The 19,666-nt window shown below is 45.7% G+C and overlaps 1 protein-coding gene across 4 annotated transcripts in view; it reads left to right on the plus strand.

The window, feature by feature from the left end:
* Window positions 1-19,666, plus strand: part of adarb1b (adenosine deaminase RNA specific B1b) — a 122,086-nt gene that overhangs the window by 9,082 nt on the left and 93,338 nt on the right. The window contains exons 2-3 of one of the 4 annotated variants that reach the window (XM_086219710.1): window positions 4,177-4,242; window positions 4,346-4,421. The exons of 2 other annotated variants lie outside the window; for them this stretch is intronic. The gene's annotated coding sequence lies outside the window, so the exon portion shown is untranslated. The remainder of the gene's footprint in view (window positions 1-4,176; window positions 4,243-4,345; window positions 4,422-19,666) is intronic. One more of the 4 variants, XM_086219713.1, reaches the window with a different exon arrangement.

Raw genomic sequence — 19,666 nt, forward strand, 5'->3', positions numbered from 1 at the left:
TCAGTTGTTATGTTAAGACATGGTAACGCCTGTTACATACCCAGGGTTTTCATACCTCCCCTAAAATATGTTCAGAATATGTTGGACTTGAATATCTAAGTGTTCAACCACCACCGTTCCCGTTAACTGGCAAAGGTCTGCGTTAAGAATAGAGTGGTAAATTAACCAGAATGCGCAGAGAGCTTTTACAGCAGCCCGTGACATCAGCCAGGGCGAAGTAGGAGGGCAGCAAAATTTTCTTTTCCTCGTGTTTTTCTGATCTTGAAGGCACGGCGGGGTAAGTGCACTACACAAAAACAACAACAACAACAGAAACCCTTTCCTTGAGCTAATGCATTGACACACTCCACCTCACGGTCCCATGCACTCTCAGCGTTTGTGGATCACATGGGAATTGGACCTCTTTCTTCAATGCAGTAACTCCACTCAAAATGCTGAGAGGGCTACATCAAACTATTAGGCAAGGACCAGCAGGCACAGACCTTCAGGTACAGAATCAGACGCCTAAAACGAGGTCTCCCTCTGTAGCAAATTGTTTGGGATGCTGATGAACGTATTCAGGCACAAGACAGGAGGTATTAGTTTTGGACAATGGTGATGCGTTCACACAAACTGGGCAACATGACCCCGGCTTGCGTGACTGAGACTTTCTTCAGTTCCCTGAGGGTGGCCGCATCAATGCCGCCCCATCACCCCTGTCACCAAATTAGAGTGAGTAGCAAGCTGCAGGTTTGTGGCCCTTATTCACGCAGTGTACTTTGAAGATTCGGACACGCTTGTCGATGCATAATAAATCACCCTCACGACTACGGGGGAAACAACCGCTAATGAAACGTTGTCAATGATTTTCCTCCGGCTGGGGGAGGGGGGCAGCCCGCCAAGTGCCAGTCAGGCTGATCCCCACCTTTTTGTTTGGAGGAATTTTGAGGTCCTCGGTGGTAAAAGGCTAATGGACGCCAGACAACGTTAGCATCAGAGCATGAACGTGACACCAGTCGGCGCTGTAAAAGCTTGCTCACATTCAAGACCCTCGAGAGTCGGGAACAGGCACCGTTCCAACCATCCTTACCTCTCGTGTACCTTTCACTCTTAATACCGACCGATCTGTTGGCGATTGGCTCCCACGCGATGTATTTACGCTCCTCGCTTCAGTTTCACACTCCCTGAAATTTTGCCTTCTCCTTCGCTGTCCTATTTTTGGTTTTTTTTGGCCTGTTTGTTGAGTGCTCAGGTTTCTGTCAGTGTGTGTTTGATGGGGGGAAAAAAAATGTTACGTGCAACATGGGAGATGGAAGCCTTTTTCTTGAATAAGCACCGATTTAATGGATCTTGTGGACTCATGTCACCACCTAGCTGCTTCAGCTAATGTTCCGTTGTTCTCAAACTGTCTCAAACCACTGTGTGACCGTAACAGCACCCGGTCACGTGGCGTTCTCCAGACCGTCGTCTTCGTACGGTGCTACCTAGCTTGTTGTGTTTGCCATTAACCAGCAGATGAAGTCACACCTAATCCACGCTTCTGTTTGTGGCAGCATTTTCACACGCGTGCACATGCCTTTATAAATCTAACAGACATTGTATGCATATTTCTAGCAGCTTTATGCTTCTGGCTCCTGAGCTGTCAGGAGTAGCAGGACTGCAATCAGTCCTCCATCTATAAATGATCAGCCGTGCTGCAGTAGCTGGGCACCAGCTTGTTATCACTACTGGCGATCGTGGTATTATATGCTAGGTTACATGAGGCGGGTGTAAACCACACTGCATTTCTTATTAAATACACAAAATGCATTAAATTTAAATGTATTCCAAAGCAATTTATGGAAGCAAATTGCAATGACAGCTCCTTCTTAATGTTTGGAAAAACTTAACATTATTAGCGTAACAGTAAGGTGCTGAGAGTTTCCCGATGCGGGGGCAAGAAATGGCTCTGTAGGAGTTCTTTATTATATTATTGCCCCTTGTTGCAAAATTCACTTGCTAATTGAAGCGTGGTGGAGCAGTCGAGATCTGACTGGCTAAATTCCCCAGCAGCAATGAAGAGTGCACGGCGGTGGGTCGACTTCGGCTTACTGATGGCGTCTATCTCACCGATAGCCTTTAAATTAGTGTGCGTGGGGCGGGAGGGGGTGTGCATAACCTGCAGCAACCCCAGCTGCCGTGAGCCCCCACAGCAGCTAGAAGGGTCTGCATCTCATTATCAGATCAGAGTTTAGAAACTAGCTCAGCATCATCACACCACAGCATGTTGGCGTACACCGATCGCCCCCCCGACTCCTGTGTAATCCCAGCTAGCCAGATGATGTTTTCTCTTATTCCCATTGCTGTCAGCACCCATAGGTGGTGCCAAAAATACTTCACCTTTGTCCCGAAGGTATTTTTTTCCTTCTTAAGTGCTCACATTGGCCATTTTTAGTCAGTTTGAGTGTTAAAGGTTGAAATTGGTGCTTGACTTGTGTAGGAAACCATTGGGAGGAGCTGCCGTCGGTGACCCTCAGTCTGTTTGGGCTCCACAGCTTCCCCCTGGGTAGGACAAGAGAGAAGTCTCCTCTCAGAGTTTTTCATCTTTATTTTTGCTGGTGCACAACGCGTTTTGCTGACTCTCTGTTTGTTGCTGGTTGACCCGGATATTCTCAAGCGGAAACCTCGAAGAACACGAATAAAATCATTTAAAAAAAAAAACCCAATTACAACGTATATATTTGCAGTACAGCCCACCCCCTAATATAGGATTTGTACATGAGCTTCAAGTATCTCTCCAGCAGACTGGAGAAAAGCTGCTTTGTCCTCTGATATGGATATAGTGGGCTACATTACCCACCCTGTTCCCTCCCAGTCTCACACAGGCTTTGAGAACATACATCCAACAAAACACACACACACACACACACACACACACACAAAAAACGCGTGGTAGCCGTTGACTGTGTGATAACAGGCGTTTTTTTTTTTTTTGTCATGATGTGGCTGAACATGTTTTCACTGTGGATTAAGTTAAACCCATCAATAATGCAGACCACTAGCTGTAAAAACACTTTTCTGGTTTTCTAAGCTCTACCCTGCTTTTACACAATGAACTGTCAGACAGTAAATCCTCGGCCCATGAACAATGAATCATTCGTCAAACTTCTGACTGTCTGTAGCGGAATAAATGAATGAATGAAGTACATCCCCGCCCCTTGCTTGTCTTTTTCATATTTATCAACCCTCTTCTTCTCATCCTCTGTACTTCATAGAGTCCCTGGTGATATGGCTAAATATAGAAAGAAGAGGAGGGGCGACATTATGAAAAATAGAGTGCTGCTATCCTGGGTGTCTTGCTTCAGCGGCGCTCTGGTTTCTAAGGGTTAATGATGCTCAGGTTTGGATGGAAGCTTGTTTTGTCTGTGCTGGAGTGACGAGGTCGAAGAGTCAAGTCTTAGCTATCTGAGGTAGACTTCCTCAGTTAACCACAGTACCTCCTGGAAAAATGCCCCATGTGAAGAACAGCTGGACAGCCTCTGGCTCCTCTTCTCCTCACGACAGAGATGTTGAAAATCATTATTTAGGTTGTTTTTTTGTGATATCTCATACTGTTATTGTTATTTTTGCCACATTGTGGGATTTTAACAGTATCGTAATCCTGTCTAAAATAATCCCACTGTCCCCACAGGGATCACTTTCTTTTTCTTTTTGGGCCAACCCAGGAGTCGGCGTCGCCGTGGGTTGCCTTTGATTATTAAAACAAATCCCTGGCAAAGTAAAGTTTCGCGCGCGTTTTCCTCACAGGACAGTTCTCACATATGAACACCGCACCTGTGATTTCGGCGCCAACACTTCCTGTTTCCTCTCTTGTCTTTTTTTCGTTTCCAGCCATTTAATCCTTACATAGTAAGTACGATTAGGGGGGGTGTCCGAAAACCTCAGGATGAAGCAAATGCTGTTTAGGAGGGACTGAGAGATGGGGGTTGAGAACCTGCCACACGAGAACTTCACATGTTCCCGCCAGGCTGATGATTAAATGAGGACGCCGTTTCTCTCGCAGGTAGACAGGCTGGAGTTAAACATGGCGGAGCTAAACATGATTCACATGGAGGGCTGTTAGCGTAGCAGGTGCTGCTGGCCCATGGGGGCATATTTGTGTTTTATGCACACTCACTGGGAACATTTTAATTTGATCCCTTTGTTTCTATAAAACAGGTCAGGATTTGTTCTTCCCCGGGGCCATTTGACTCGTACAGGAACCTCGATGGTGATGCAGAGAAGGTGCGTGAGCAAACTATGTTTCGCCAACACATGTCAAAAGGAGTTGGTCTTTGGATTCAGCTGAATGTTGTGTTCTGTTTACACACGTGTTCGGCTGGACCAGGCTTTCTGAACAACAAATCAAGAGGAGGTTACGGTGGTATTCGTCTTCCCCCGGGGATGATCGGCTTACTCTACCGGTAAAGATTTCATAATCCAAGCAGATAAATCTTTCCTGGCCTGGCGTGATATTTATCTTATGATGATTTATTAAAACAGAGAGCAAATTAACACAGATGTTTCAAATGCTGGTTATCTTTAAAGCACGTGTAGCCGTCTGTCACAGGGGAACGCTTCTTCTCCCTCTTTGCGCGCCCCAAATTGTAGGTCAGCTGCACTGCAGAAGAAGATGATGCCAACAAAAGATTAGATTGTGCTCTGTAAAACTGCAGTATGGATCCATTTTGAATAAAAAAAGGAAAAAAAAAAGAGAACAGGTTCTAGTTTTGATCATTTAACCCAACCAGCCTGTTGCTGTGTTGACATGGAAAGCAATAAGCGGGCTATTCTCAAGAAGAAGATTTGTCAGTTGAGATGATGAGATGCTTATGGGATGTTCCATTCATACCGTTGGTTCAGGAAGTTGGCCTGAAACCGTTTCTGTCATTTTGGTTGATTTTGAGTGTTTTCTTGTTAAGAAGCACGGCACTGACCTCTGTTTTTATGCGTCTATTGTCTCTAACTATAAGAGGCACAACGCAACGATGTTTGTGTGGTTTTTTTTAGGTGCGTCAAAAGCCTTTGACCGCCTTAATCATGGCAAACTGTTAAAAAAGCCTCAGGAGCGAGGGGTGCCTCCATGCTTAATTAGAATTCTGCGTTATTGGTATTCACACCAACCTGTGCAAGAAAGATGGGGCAAAACTACATCAACCCCATTCCCTGTTACCAGTGGGGTCAGACAAGGTGGAGTATTGTCACCTGTGCTTTTTAACCTACATAATTTGGTCTGTCTGGTGGGTAACCAACGCATTAACCATTTAATGTATGCTGATGACTTGATAATTATGTCACCATACAGTGCTGGGTTGCAGCAGCTGCCCGGAGTTTGTACACGGTATGATATGCAGTGTGACGTCAAACTTAATCCAAAAAATGAGTTTCATGATGATAGCCAGAACCAAGGAGGATCAAAAGCTCAAGTGTCCCTCCTTGTATGTGTCTGAACAAGAGCTAGAGATGGTAAACAAAGTAAAATACTCGGGACGTAGAAGAAGAAACGATCTCAGTGATGACGATGATATCCAGCACCAGTGCTACGAATGCAGTGATGAAGTTAAACCTACGGTGTAACCGCAGCAAAGCCATCTTTTATGCCTGTCTGTATACTACTTGTGTTTTTATATCTGGACCCCGAGTCTGTCAATAAGAGCATCGTCCTGCTTTCCTTTAAAAAAAAAAAAACAAGAAAAAGGGACTTCAACCTTCTCACCCTCTTGCGTCACGACAGTCCTGTGTATTTTAGCACCTCCTACTGGAACTTCTGGCCCACGGGGGCAGAATAAACGCACTGATATTTGCATCTGAGGTCCCGGTTTCCCGCGAGCCACTTTGACGGATCACACTCATGGCACGGGAGATGGCGGCAGCTGTGTCGGTCAGTGTGTGTCGGCCACTTTGATCCAGACGGAAATTCAAGATTCAGTCTGCGTTATGAATGTGTTTGTGGGGGAGAGGCAGCTTTGTCCCTCCAGGTCAAGTCAGATTTCAGCCATGCACCTCTGGCACACGCACTTGTGGTGTGATGGGGATTTCGTTGTACACGCTGATCTCAGCAGACGTTTGTGTTGAATAACTTTTTAAGCTGCAAGAGTGGGAGAGCAGCTGAAGTTTTCATTGTTTACTTCTTTATACTTTGCGCCGAGGACTCTCCACGCGTGAGTCCGAGTTTACACTGGTTCATGATTAAAGAAGAGTCTGGTCACCCAGGCTGGTGTCAGGGATGCGTTTGGGAGGAGGGTCAGTCCGTTCACGAGGGTCTCACCCTCTCACCGCTTCCCTGACGAGTGTGTTAGACGTGAAAGTTCAGGAATTACTTTTGGTTACTTGATTTTAGAGTCTAAACATTTTGTCCACCTTTTTTCAGCGACAGCGATGTGGAGCGATGGTGGAGCGGCTGCTTCTGCGTAGCCCTCCGCTAACTTCTTCATTTCTACATTTCTATGGGACTGCCAAATTTGGTTTATTGAACAAACTCTACTTCTGTCGTTCTTGAATTCAATCGAGTCCTTTTGCGGCTGTCTGTAAACTACAGAGAAAAAAAATCATTTTAAAGACACAGAACAGTCTCTCAAAGTGCTAAAATATATCAGACGTGAACATAAACTCTACTTGAACTGCATTGTTGCGCTTGTTTACAGACGTGCTGGCTGAAAAGAGGAGAGAAGTTTGCAACAGGGCTGGATTATTCTCAGCTCCAACCTCTGTTTTCCAAAGCGGAGAATGATCACATATCCTGTGCTTTAAAAACACTTAGACGTTTGTTACTGCTTTAGTCTGTGGTGTGAATTGCTGGTGTAAGAGAGCTCACACGCCATGGGAGCTTGGTTTCAATCCACTGACACGATTAGAATACAATGCATCATTTTACGGACGGCATCGACGATATTAAGATGAGGGAAAAAAAGCATTCAAACTTCCAGCACATTCAAAAAATGTGATATAAGACGCTGAAGTGGACTGAGGGGCCTCGCCTCGGCGAGTGTTTTGACTGTGTGGTTCTGGACGCTTTGAGTCCAGTAGCCGTTATGTAATCTTGGTCACGCTCACTGTAAAGTCAGAGGAAGAGGGGACGTCCTTTATCTCCTCCACAATGTCGTCTTCATCCTTGTTGTTGGGAGTTTCTCCACTGTTGAATGGCTGCGTCTTTCCGGCTGTTTTTCTGTCTGTGGGCCATTTGGTGCTGTTTGTATTTGCACTGTGGGACGACGGCGTTGATAACACCGCGCCGCTCAGACGGCCTCTCTCCATCTCCAGCTGTGGGTTTTGTTCCCAGCTTGGAAAACTGACGAGTGCGTGTGAGAGGCAGGAGCATTTCAGAGAGTGGTGTGCAGCGCTGCTGTGGTCTGAGCTAAAACGACTACGGGCCAATCAGCGACGCCACAAACATTCCCAGACCTGTACAGTCGAGGCTTGCTGTCTTTGAATCAGGGATACGGGTAATGTTGCCTAGCACGTGTAGTTGCCTGAAAACCAATCAGGTTTGAGCTCTTCAATCCTGTTCGCTTCTTTGCTTCTATAACTGAGGTGATACTTTAAGGTTGAGGGGTAGAGGAGGAGGAGGAGGGGTGGTGGTGGTGGGGGCGGGCAGGAGAGAGGTGAGGAAGTAAATCTACAGCACTGCACAAAAAAGAGAATTTCAGAACAAGGTTGTCAAAGCTGGTTCTGACAGAAGGATAATAGTACTAAAGGATTGCTGCTTTTATTTTGAAGGCAGAATCACAGCATTGGAAGTGATTTTTTTTTTTTTGACTTTTGGAATACTAGACAAGAAATAGATAAATGATAGATTGAGTTCAGTCATTAACTATTTGAAGAAACTCAAGAAGACAACCCTGAAGCTGCAGGCTCCCGGACTCAACGACGACCTTCAAGGTTCTCCAGCTGTTCTCGCTGTGTTGCTTTTTGTAAAAAAACAAAACAAAACCTCAATCTTACGTGAATCGAGCGGTAAAACATAAACACGATTGTTTTGTGCCACCAAGAGTAGCCGTCGCAGACAGTGCATTTACGAGGGTGATTGTCTGTCAGTTAGATGAAGCGTCTGAGCGGCGCTGCAACTAAACCTGGTGACCTACATAGACACAGTGGCGTGGGAGAGCTTTCAGCTTTCAGGCAGACATAATCTAAACAATGACCAACACGCCTGCATCAGACCCGCGTCGCGCTGCCTTTAAATGGCAGCGCAACAGCACGGGCATCTGAAATTTTGGGGACAGCACTTCACTTACACTCAGGTTTGTTTGGGATTAGCAAGGTAGACGGTGGCGTACATTGATGGTAAATGACAATTTTGGCAGTCGGCTGATTTAGTCGTCAGGGGGAAGCACAGAAACGTCTCTGAGTGCCTTCGTGAACTCATCACCCACATCCAGCTCTTTGTTAACCGTATCCAGACTGAACAAAAGTGATGACACAAGCAGGGAGCGTTGGGTCGGCGTGGCGGCCAAATCAAGAACACGACCTGGAATCTCTGAACTGTCCGTCAGTGACAGGCGTACGCGTCAGGGTGATTGAGTACTGTAGTTGGGTTGCATCCACCTCTTGTTTTGGGGGTTATTTACTTTGTTAAGGATAAGGAATTGTGTCTGGTGTCCTCTATTAGAAACTTTCTTGTGCCTCATAATTCGCCTGTATGGTCAAGAGCTGGTCTGCCCCCCCAGGTCTTGACCTGAGACTGGGAGGGAACCTGTGGTGCCTTTCACAATTCCTTTAGAATCGTAAGTTTGTTCTTAAAACACTTACTGATAGTAAAGCTGACACTCGGCGCCAGCGTTGTCTACATGCGTAGCTGTGTTTGGACTATGTGAAGGTCACATCCATGCAGGATGTTCCAGTGAGGAATTACTGGGTAGAGCCTGACATTACCAGTATGACTGTTTATGTTCTGGGGGAGCTGACTCAGCCTCATCTCTCAGCGAACCTGTACGTCTGTGGTGGACGTCCAGTAAAGTGTCCAGGGGAAGCCATCTCTGAGTCTCCAGCCTGGTTCTTGTGTCTGACGAATTCCTTCATCACCTGAAATTCCTCTACGTTTAACAACAACAACAAGAGAGTCTCGGGGACCGCTAACGGTGGCTGCAGCTGTTCTCAAATAGACTGATGCAGCTCTAAAAGCTCTGAAATTAGTCAACATTCGCTTCTCTCGTCTCAGAGCCGGAGGATTTTCAGTGGAGTGCCTGAAATATGGTCAGTGGGCAACAACGCTAGCTTACCGTTACCACATTTTTCTACAGCATGAAACACCTGTGAGGCATTTTGCAGAACGTTGCAGGACTTTGGAGGTTAGCACGGACCTTTACAAGTCATCACATTGAAACAGAAGTTTGTGGAGTGAGTGTAGTTCATTCTGTTGCTTCAGTGCTGGATGATAGAGCCGTAAATCTCAGACCAGGGCAGCGCTGCAACTACGGTGACGACCTCCTGTCATCGCTCACATCCAGGATGAGGTCGTCGGCTCTCCTCTGCCGACGCCGGCTGGATCTGTTTCAGTGCTGCTGTGGACAAACGCAGTGTTTTTTTTCTCCCCAGTACTGCAGTTTAGAAATCAGGCAGTAGTTTAGAAGCAGTCACACAATACAAGAAAAATAAATACAACCACTACTAAAGAGAGCCAGGGGTCAAAAACCAACAGGATCTGTTTACTGCTGTTTAACAAGCTTCTGTTGCACAAATGGGTTTTGTAAATATGAGGGGGGGGGGGGGGGTGCAAAGAATGTACATGCTCGGAAAAGTTTCATGGGATGCCGACTTTGTAAAGAAGGGCTTAATCCCAAGTAAATTAATATGTGCTGCTTTGTTTTGGGCTTATCATTTGTGCTGAGCTGTGAGTTACCTTTGTTCAGACTCCCCACGCCAAACACAAAGCTCTCCAACTGGATTTGATGAACAGTTTCCATCCACAGCCACGGGACCTGGTCCGCTCACCTCTACTGGGCTGAAGGTCGTTGTATTCTTCAACAGAACTGTTGTAGATTTTCAGAAATAGAACTCTTGGCTCCTCTGTGGCCCTGGAGGAGCCGTAGTGGACACGTGAAGAGAAAAAAAACTCAGCGCCCATGATATATAACATTTCCTCTGAGTGTTGTGATTTTGAGGCCACGAGATGTGACGAGTTCCTTCAATTTTAACGAATTTGTGGCCAAGAGATATAAATTGTTCCTCCAATTTAGCTTTTTTGAGGCAACAAGGCTCTGTAACTTAAGTTATTTTGAGGCCACAACACATAAGGTGTTTTATTAATCCATGGCCCCAAGATACAACTGCGTCCTTCGGTCTAATTCAGTTTAATTTGTGTAACTTGTTCCCTAGATAGAATTAATTCTGGGCCACAAAATAAAACTTTTCTTGTATACCAACATTAAGGGAACCAGTTACATCATCAAGTTAACTAATTTGAGGGAACAGGTTACATGTTGTGTCCATAAATTCATTGAGCGGAGAGATCGCTGTATATGTTCATGTCACAACATCAACTCGTTTTTTTTTCTTTTTTTTTCTTGCTGGACTCTCAAACAGAAAAGTGACAATAAAACCAGCAAAAAAACCCACATTAAATCAAGATGGGCTCTTTTCTGACTTAATATTTAAAGTATTTTTGATGTATTAACAGTTTATGAGTTATTCAGTATGCATACAAATACCCAGACGGGAGTGTTTGGTCTGCAGCCTCCTCTTCATGCTCATTCCCACCATCTCTTCTCCTCTTATCGGCGTAATTTCTACTGCAAAGATTTATCAGTTGGCAAAAAGTAATTAAAATGTTTCCAGTTTCTTAGATTTTAATATTTGCTGATGTTCTATGATGGTGGCTTTTTTCCCCCTGTTCCTCCAGATTTATGGACCAGATGAATAATTAATAATTGATAGATCATGAAAAATGGCTTGTAGCAGCTCAGCTGTGAGGGAAGGTCTAGACTGCTTCTAAACTTCTGCAGTTATTTTGAAAGAATTTGGGATTTCACATTCTCAGAGGTCTCATATTCATTTTCTCCAGAGTCTCTTAAAATGAATTTATATTCTGCTCTCATCCGATGTCACACACACACACACACACACACACACACACACACACACACACACACACACACACACACACACACACACACACACACACAGAGCCATGGCAGTGAGCAAGGTGCTGGCTGGGCCACCGGGAGTCATTCAGAGTACAGTGTTTTGACCGAGGACACTTTGACATGTGGACAGGAGGAGAAGCTGGGGAGCCAGCTGATAACCCTGGGATGAGTGGGCGACCTCCTCTGCCTCCTGTGCCACAGCTGCTCCATTATGTAACACGTGAATCCTCTCGGTACCAGTTTTTTTTTTCCGAAAAAGAAAGAAAGAAACGACGACAAATGTAAAAAAAATAAAAAGAAGCACGACACGGCCCGAGCGTGGTGGTGTTCGGAAAATGTGGCCGATTTGTCACAGAGGTGGGCAGCGTGTCTATTTAATGTGAAATTCGGTGTCTGTTTTTCTGTGGGGGTCTCAGGCTGCTACAGTCATAATCATTTTATTCACTCGATTAAATGGCAGCCTGCAAAACGACTCAGTCCCTGCTGTGAAAAATGGCCGCATACCAGCAGTGACCAGCCCGCCACAGGAAGAAAAACTGTTCTCTGGCCTGGGCTCAGCAGCTGGGGCCGAGGAGCGCATCACCTCACTGCGGCGCCGGACCCTCTGTGAGGCGAGCAGCGGCGGGTCACCGGTGTCCGCCCACGACAGTTGGGTGGGAGCCTCAGAACCGTGTCTGAGTGGACACCCTGTCGGATAGAGCTTCAGTAAAATCGCTGGTTTTCTGAAGGGAGTCTGGGCTGGAGGCATGATGAGACCGCTAGTGTTTGAAAACGTCACTGGGAGACCTGCGCTGTGCTGATTGGTTCATGGTGAGATTTTATGCCGGCTTATTTTACTTAATAAATCAAATTCAAACAGAAAACCTCACAGAAATATGACGTCTTGATGATATGAAATGACATATTTTAGTTTGAAAAGCCTGTAAGTTAGCATCGCTTTGGGTTCCCTTGACCTACAGCTAATTCGATTTTTACATTCGGATTTGGATTATTCAAAAAAAAAATGAGCTCCATAATGAACAGGTTTATGAGATTAACATGTTTGGCTTTGTGAGATCCACCAATGAACACGACTCACGAGTGATCGAGCAATCACCAGAAGCTAACAACCTGTGTGTGTGTGTGTGTGTGTGTGTGTGTGTGTGTGTGTGTGTGTGTGTGTCTGTGTGGGGCACAGTCACTAATCCATACCACCAGCTCATTCCTGTTACCATTAGTCAGGTTCATTCTTATTAATTTCCATATATTCACCATGAACTGCTGCATGTTACTTGTTTATTCCGGGGGATTTTTTCCAGCCCCTTGTAAACAAAAAGGTCTACGAAATTTTAACTCCAGAATTTAACTTCCCATGGAAAATTTCCTTAAATTCCTCAGCAACTTCCCTCCCCATGGCAGCTCTATGGTGGAGGCACCGGTGAAATGCGGCAGCAGCAGCAGAGCAGCAGCAGGCAGCAGCAGGCAGCAGCAGGCAGCGCTGGCGGTGTTTGGAAGGCAGATAGAGCCGTCCTACCACTCACCTCTGTTGCCGGGATAGTGCTGTGTTATGCCTCCCAGGGGTTCTGTTCAATCATTGGCACACACTTTATTACCTTGTTGTGTGGAGGTGTGTGTGCACTCTCTGCAGAGCCTATTGCTCCTCACTTATATGCTGCATAGGGATTTGCTCTCTGCGTGCTGTTAGCGATGCACTTTTCTGTGTGTATCAACTTCTAAAATTAAAATGGAATTTAAATAAATAACTGTGTTTGCCAGGGGTCATATTAGCATATCTGGCTTCATCCTCCCCCCTCCTCCTCCACTACCAGACACCACGACCGTGATGATGCCGCAGCTTTCCTGGTCTCCACATATGTTTCTGTTGTGACCCCGGTGGACAAAACTGGTTTCCCCCTAATTATTCAAACCACATCTGGGCACAAGGCGGAGGGGAGGTGAAGGAGGGCGGGCGTCCTGGAGGGCGGTTGACTATAATCGAACCGTAAATAAGACATGGCTCAGGAGATGTGGGATGCTTGTGCAAGCAAGCGTGGGTCTGTGTGTGGGAGAGAGGCCATTTCAATGGAGTATGCAGCAGGGCAGGGGGAGGGGAGGAGGTGGAATCTGCCATATGGATGAGAAAGACAAAGGGAGAAATGGAATGGGAGAGAGGAGGAAGGAGAAAAGGGGGAGACTCAGTGGCCCACGTCAAGTCACTTAACGCTCCCTGCTGGCCTCGGGGATGCTGACAGCACAGTTTTGTTGATTCATACCCCCTCTTCAACTAGTTCCCCTGTCTTTTGCAGTCCTCTTCTATTCATGATGACCTTGCGCTGCTCTGTTTGTACGGCTCCCCAATCTGTCGTCTCGTCCTCTAGGATGACCTTGCGAGCCGCAGTCTTCCTGTCATATTGTCAGGTCAGCTGATGCATATGCCTAATGCCAGAGAGTGTCTCGCAGTTTTGTGAGTTAAAACCGCGCGTTACGTAATGTTCCACAGAGGGTATGAGGGGAAGGGTAAAGTGGTTGTGCCACAGGGATGGGTTACCAAAAGCAGATGGATAGATGTAATTGTTGGAAGGAACAAGCAGTGTTGCTGGTTATGTTCCCACACCAGCTGCCTTTGTTGCAGCCACTGGGTCATTTTGGTCTCATATATATGTGAAATGTTTTCACTGCATGGTAAAGGTGTTGCAGCGTGACGGAAACGGTTGGTACTCCTGCACTGAAGTCAGTGGACACGTCGGATGTCTTGTTTTCACACTGGCCAGTCATTTCGGCAGAATGCGGACGTCTTCCACAATCTGTTGAAAATCCAAACTGAATTCACTCTCACGCTGCATGAACCTTTGGCATGTAGCTGCTTCCTTGACGCCAAAAATAAAACGTATTCATGTCGTATTGAGATGCATCCGTACCACATGGATACACTAACAGCTTTTTACTGGTACAGGTGATATGGATGCATGTAGCTGTATCTTTTCCATGAAACCCTTCACAGTATCTCAGTGTCAGTGTGGCTTCCCCCACCATCAAAGACCTCAGTGTCAGGTAATTGATACCCACTGGTAGAAAGAACTGGTCCCTGGATGCTTCTCCTGCTGCTGCTGCTGCCCGCCGCTCCTCCGTAGAAGATGATTTAAATGCAGAGGATATATTTTTGTTTTAATCGCTATCATGACATGAAATACTTTCTTCAAAAAATATCACTTTTTGAACTGCCAATCTCATAGATAGAGCACCTAATTAATCCCAAAGGGAAGTTAAAGTGCTGCAGCAGACACTTGATGTGAATCATACTACAGAAATAATGAGGCAGTCAAAAGAAGAAGGAAAAAAAACACAACTAAATGCTGAATTGAACTACATAGACGAGCCCAAACGCAAGAATAGGAGAGAGAAAACTAGAATTGAGAGTCAAGGCTCTTTCTATGGCAGGAACATGCACGATGTCCATAAGACACACACAGAATCGTCCTGTCTCTTGTGAGGGGATCCGCTCAAGTCCAACAGCCTCCACTGAGGTGGTTGTTATATTCAACTTAAGAGTATCTGACAGTTTCATTGATCGCTGAGATTGCATTGACTTGGAGGGAAGTTGGCTTTTTATAAGGAAAATCGCTGTGATGCCACAAACTCCTGTTGCCATGGTGTTTTAGCTTTGGCTCACTGCGTTTCTCTGGGGCTTCGCTTCAGTGTAGCCGAGCTTTGTTCAATGTCGAACAAAACTGGTATTGGTAGCTCACTGCACATTCCCAGTGGCTTTCCCAACGCTCCCAACGAAACCCACCGGCGGGGGAGACGGGGACGGGTCCGACTCACCGCTTGATGGTTCAAGTATCACATTTTCTAGCGTTGTGATGGAATTACTGAGGTCAAAACTTCATATTTTATCTTCTAGAAAGACTGGAGAAGATGAAAAGTCCGTTCAGTTGGCAGTTCATCAGTTCTAATGGGTCTCCTGATAATTAGACTCCTCTATTTGATGTGTGTGTGTGTGTGTGTGTGTGTGAGTGAGTTAAAAAGGAGCTGCAAAACATTTCTTTTTCTGGGGTCAGAGGTGGTGGATTTTGAAGAGCTCCAGACAAATGGAAGGAGACAAGTGTACCGAGGGCAACTGGGTTAATGACAGAAGTTCATGTAGTAAAGAAGTCAGTGTTGATTGTTGGCTCCTGTCCGTGTCTCGGCCGAGTCCAAGAGTCCTAGCGATGCACAACCTCACCAATCTTTTAAGATTCGCCCTCCAGAATTTCTGTTGGAACCACAGTGTTGGTGTACATGTAAGTACGTCATCAAGAAGCATTGCAGTATTTTTGTTTTTGTTTTTAAATTTCCAAGAAATGTCAATTAATTGACAGCATAAATTATACTGTTATTGCAGCCTTTCTTTGATGAAAAAGGTTTTAAAGGTTGGAGATTCTCTCACTGAATCGAATCCCAAAATAAAGGGTTCAAGGTTACCGGGCAGAACTTGTAAAAATAAAGTCTGACTGAAGATGAATTGCAGTATAAATCCCAGTTTATCAGACATGCTGGGTTTTCCCAACAGACTTTTATAACAACACGCTTGATAGCATTTTGTGTTATGCAGAAGTTGTTGTAGTAATTTAGGGAGCACAATGCTGAAAGGAGAAGAAGTTTTTGGCCGAGGGAACTGATTCAGTTGTTACCTCCCAGACTCACTACACAAACACCCTGGAATATACTGAGACTGCTCAGGCTGGTCAAGCCTACTGATCAATGCAGTCTTGCAAACTCCAGCATCTTTTGGAAGCTCTGGATTGGCAGGGGCTCGTCCAATAGGGATTGGCGATACTTAACCCATCTACGCTCACTTATTTGTAATTTAGCACCTTTTATTACCTTTACATTGTACCGCAAGAGAGTAGGATTTTTCAGGAATGGAGAACTTGCTTTGCATCATTGAATGTCAAGTGTGGTTGGTGCAGCAGCAGCAGCAACATCTCTCAGAGTTAAAAAAAAATTACATCTCAGGCTACGAGTAAATCCGAGCTGGCCGCTGTACTTAGGAGACCGCATGAGGAAAGAGCACTTGAGATGTTTCCAAATGCTGGTTTGGATTAACTTCCACTCACTGATTGGAGAGATCCACTTTGGATATTGTCTCTCACTTGAAGGCAGAGCGTGGAGAGGGAGCGCTGAGCCCCCACGTTCCCATGACTCGCCTCCTGAGCCCAAGATAGCAAAGAATTAGGATAAATACATCAGTGACGAGGAGAAAACTGGAGGGAATATTGTCATCAGAGCGAAATCCCACAGAAAAGTCGACTGTATCAACAACTAGCACAGAGAAGAAGGTGAAACAGGAGATAATGAGATCATCGCTCTGTCCTCCGATAAAGGTAATATGGCCAAACACCCTTCCGCCTGAGTCAACAGCGTATGTTTGAGAAGCGGAGTGTGACCTGCTTCTGAAGCCTTACATTCCTCACACTCCCTCTGGTCTGCACCTTGCTGCGTCTGAGCTCTCAGATTTAAAAGTTTGATCTACAGAGAATGTAGAGGGTTTTTTTTTTTTTCTTCTTCTTTCCCCCTCCTGTGACTGACTTTCCCCGCGTGCTTGATTTTCCAGACTTAGCTGGCCTGAGACTCTGTAATCCCTCCAGAATTTTAGAATTAATCTGAAGCTGATATCCAACTCATCCACTCTTCACGCTGAGGGTCACATTCCCGCTGTAACCTCTCCTATTCGGAAGTGATGAAAAAAATTATTTTGGCTACATCAGTTTCCTTTTGAATGAAATTGCTTTTTGAAAAAAATCATGTTAAAATGGTGCAATTTTGTGAATTTAAATTGAAACCTTTATCATCGCTTCTGCAGATATGAACTCAAACTTTAGAACACTCAGGAGGTGCAGGCCTCCGACAGTTCCCACACCTGAAGGATGGTTCCCCAGCCAAATGCAATCAAAATCAACACATGACTTTCTGAGCGGTCCTGCTAACTGAGGGATGGAGAAGCTCTTCCAAGTGTATTTATGGACGTTCTGCCGCCAGGCTGGACTCCGGCATTTGTCTACCAGGCTAAGAGATTCATGCTGCGGCTCCGTGAGCTCGACACTCGACCATAACAAGGCCGTAACTTCCTGTAAGTGCTGTCCTGTGTCGTCAGTTGGGGAAAATTCCACGCCCGTAAACACGTCTCCTCTGTCCGGTTCAGGCTGAACAATCCTCCACCACCGTGAGTTATTTACCAAAGAGCGACGCAAACCTTTTTGTCTTTTTTTTTCCATTACTTGTTTACTGCTGCCTAGCAAGTACAAACACACTTCCCCCACCCATTAATTTCAACTTTACAAGAGAATTTCCTGGCATTCATCAGCTCTGGTGTTGACTCATTGTGTATTCACTCTGAAGTAGGCTCATCATCTTGAAGGGCTTTGTGTGAGGAAGGCAGACTGTAATTCAAATACTTGTACCTAGATGTCAGCGCCGTTTTAGCTGTCGGTTGCACAGTTGACCCCGTCCTCGCTGTCCAGCTCGAGCCAACCGGAGAGTTAGAGACCCTCTCACATGGAGGATGAATGCTAATATACATGACAAGGGCATGGCGTTCTTGCTTAACCTGCACCTCCGGCAGGCCTTAATCATCCTGCTCTCCTCATCTCCTCCGTGTGTCACTGCAGCGAGGGTTCAACATCGTGACTTCATGCAGCTCTGCGAGACAGATGCTGCTGCGCGGGAACACACCCAGACGTTGGCTGTAGATGCTTCTAAGGGTGCGTTGTTTTAACGGGATATTTGGACTGTGCTGATCTGCTGTGTGCAGGCTGTCTGTCCGACCGGAGGGAGCCCTTCTCCGAGGCTGAGCAGGTTTCAAAACTGTCCTTTGGGATCATTTTTCCTCACTCTAATCAAAGCTTTTAATAGAAAGTATAAAATGTGCCTGTGTGGAAATGCAAACTTTAATAATGAGAAGTCAAAGGACAAGATGGCGCATGAATATGACGCGGGGTGAAATGGTGTGAACCCTTTCAGGTTGTGTTGCGACTGATTGTTGTTGTGTGGCTTGGACTGAGTGAGCTGCTTCCGTTTCATTTTGCTGACTATCAGGTGCATTTGTGGGACGTTTGTGTTGTTGCCTCTGTTTGGATCGTTAGCAGCTGTAGCCTAGCTAACAGGAACGGCTGGCTGAAGTCAGCTGCAGTCAGCAGTAGCTCCAGCCTCCACCTTTTCAGGTAGCGTTCTAGATTCTCCTTAAAATTTAAAGCCTTGCAAATTGTTTAATCTCGTAAAATTGGAAATAAGGACCAAATGAACACATTCAGTGGGATATTGGCATAATGTCAGCATTTCAATGTTAAAGATGATGCGGTCAAACAAAATACCGTAGAGAAAGAAACCGAGACTCGGTGTACAAGGATGTTCTGAGGTTTTCTGCTTCAGCCGTTTCAGGTTTTGTTATTGAAACCCATGATTTTGATTTGCTCTGATCAATATTAAAATGGACTGGTGAGAGAAGAAACAAGTGGCAGATGGATATTTATTTCAGCAACAAGAAAAACATCCACATGTTCTTGTTTTAAACACCCTTCGTGGTCATTTTTGCGTGGACTTCTGGGTTTGAAGAAACGAGAATGGAAAGTGAAGTACGCGCCTGAAGCAATGTAGATTTCAGAGTTTACAAATTGCAACTGAATGCACCACCAAGTCCTGCTTCGCAAAGCAGCGTCCGCTGGCGTGCGGTCTTAAATGTTTGTTTTCCAGCGGAGGAAGTGAGGCTACATGTAAAGGATGTTTCGGGAAATGGTGGATTTCCTCTTGAGTTACATCGTCGTCGATTTGTGAACGTTGCGCCCGTGTGCGTTTTGTTTGTTTGTTTGTAAAATACAAGAGGAGGAGCTTCCTGGTTGAAGAAAGAGAGAAGGGGAAAAAAAGAGGAGGGGGAGGAATAGCGACGCGTGTGAGTTCATGCATGCAGTCAGAGATCGTAACAGTCTTCTTGTGGAGAGTCAACATGTGAAAAAAAAAACGTGACTCGTGATGAAGCTCAACGGAGGGATGACATCACGCTGATGGCCTGTGGGGGGTCATGCCAGTCCCTTCATTACCAGCTGAAGACAGTTACAAGGAAAAAGGTCACATTGGCCACTCTGATCAGGGATGGATTGGAGGGGGGAGGATGCCCCCAACCAGTCCCTCCACAGTGACTCCATCACTGGGATGTTCAGCTCTCTAAGTAGCTGCAAAAATGGCTTCAGAATGTGGTTTCGTGGAAGGTGAGTGATGGTCGGAGTAGGATTTCTTCTCTCCTGACACGCGTGTGGATGGAGTGCAGCTGCTGTATTGGTGGACCTGCTGCAGCAGATCAAATATTTAGCAGCTATTTTTGACGCTGGCTGAGGTCTGACTCATGTCCACAGCTCAATGACTCTTACAATATTAATTTTCTCTCCACTCGTTTGTAGTCAGCTAACAGAAGCTTGGACGATGATGACAGCTTTTATGATTTATGAGGCCAATGTTTGATTGCTCTGTGGCAGAGATAAATGGGATTATGGTTAGTCAGCCAATGAGCTGGGCGCGTGTGTGTGTGTGTGTGTGTGTGTGTGTCCATGTCCATTTATGTACTTACGCATGACCCCTTT

This window comes from Aulostomus chinensis, chromosome 12 (genome assembly GCF_037954235.1).
Source record: "Aulostomus chinensis isolate RoL2024-O1b breed Wild chromosome 12, RoL_Achi_v1.0, whole genome shotgun sequence".
NCBI classification, from domain to species: Eukaryota; Metazoa; Chordata; class Actinopteri; order Syngnathiformes; family Aulostomidae; genus Aulostomus; species Aulostomus chinensis.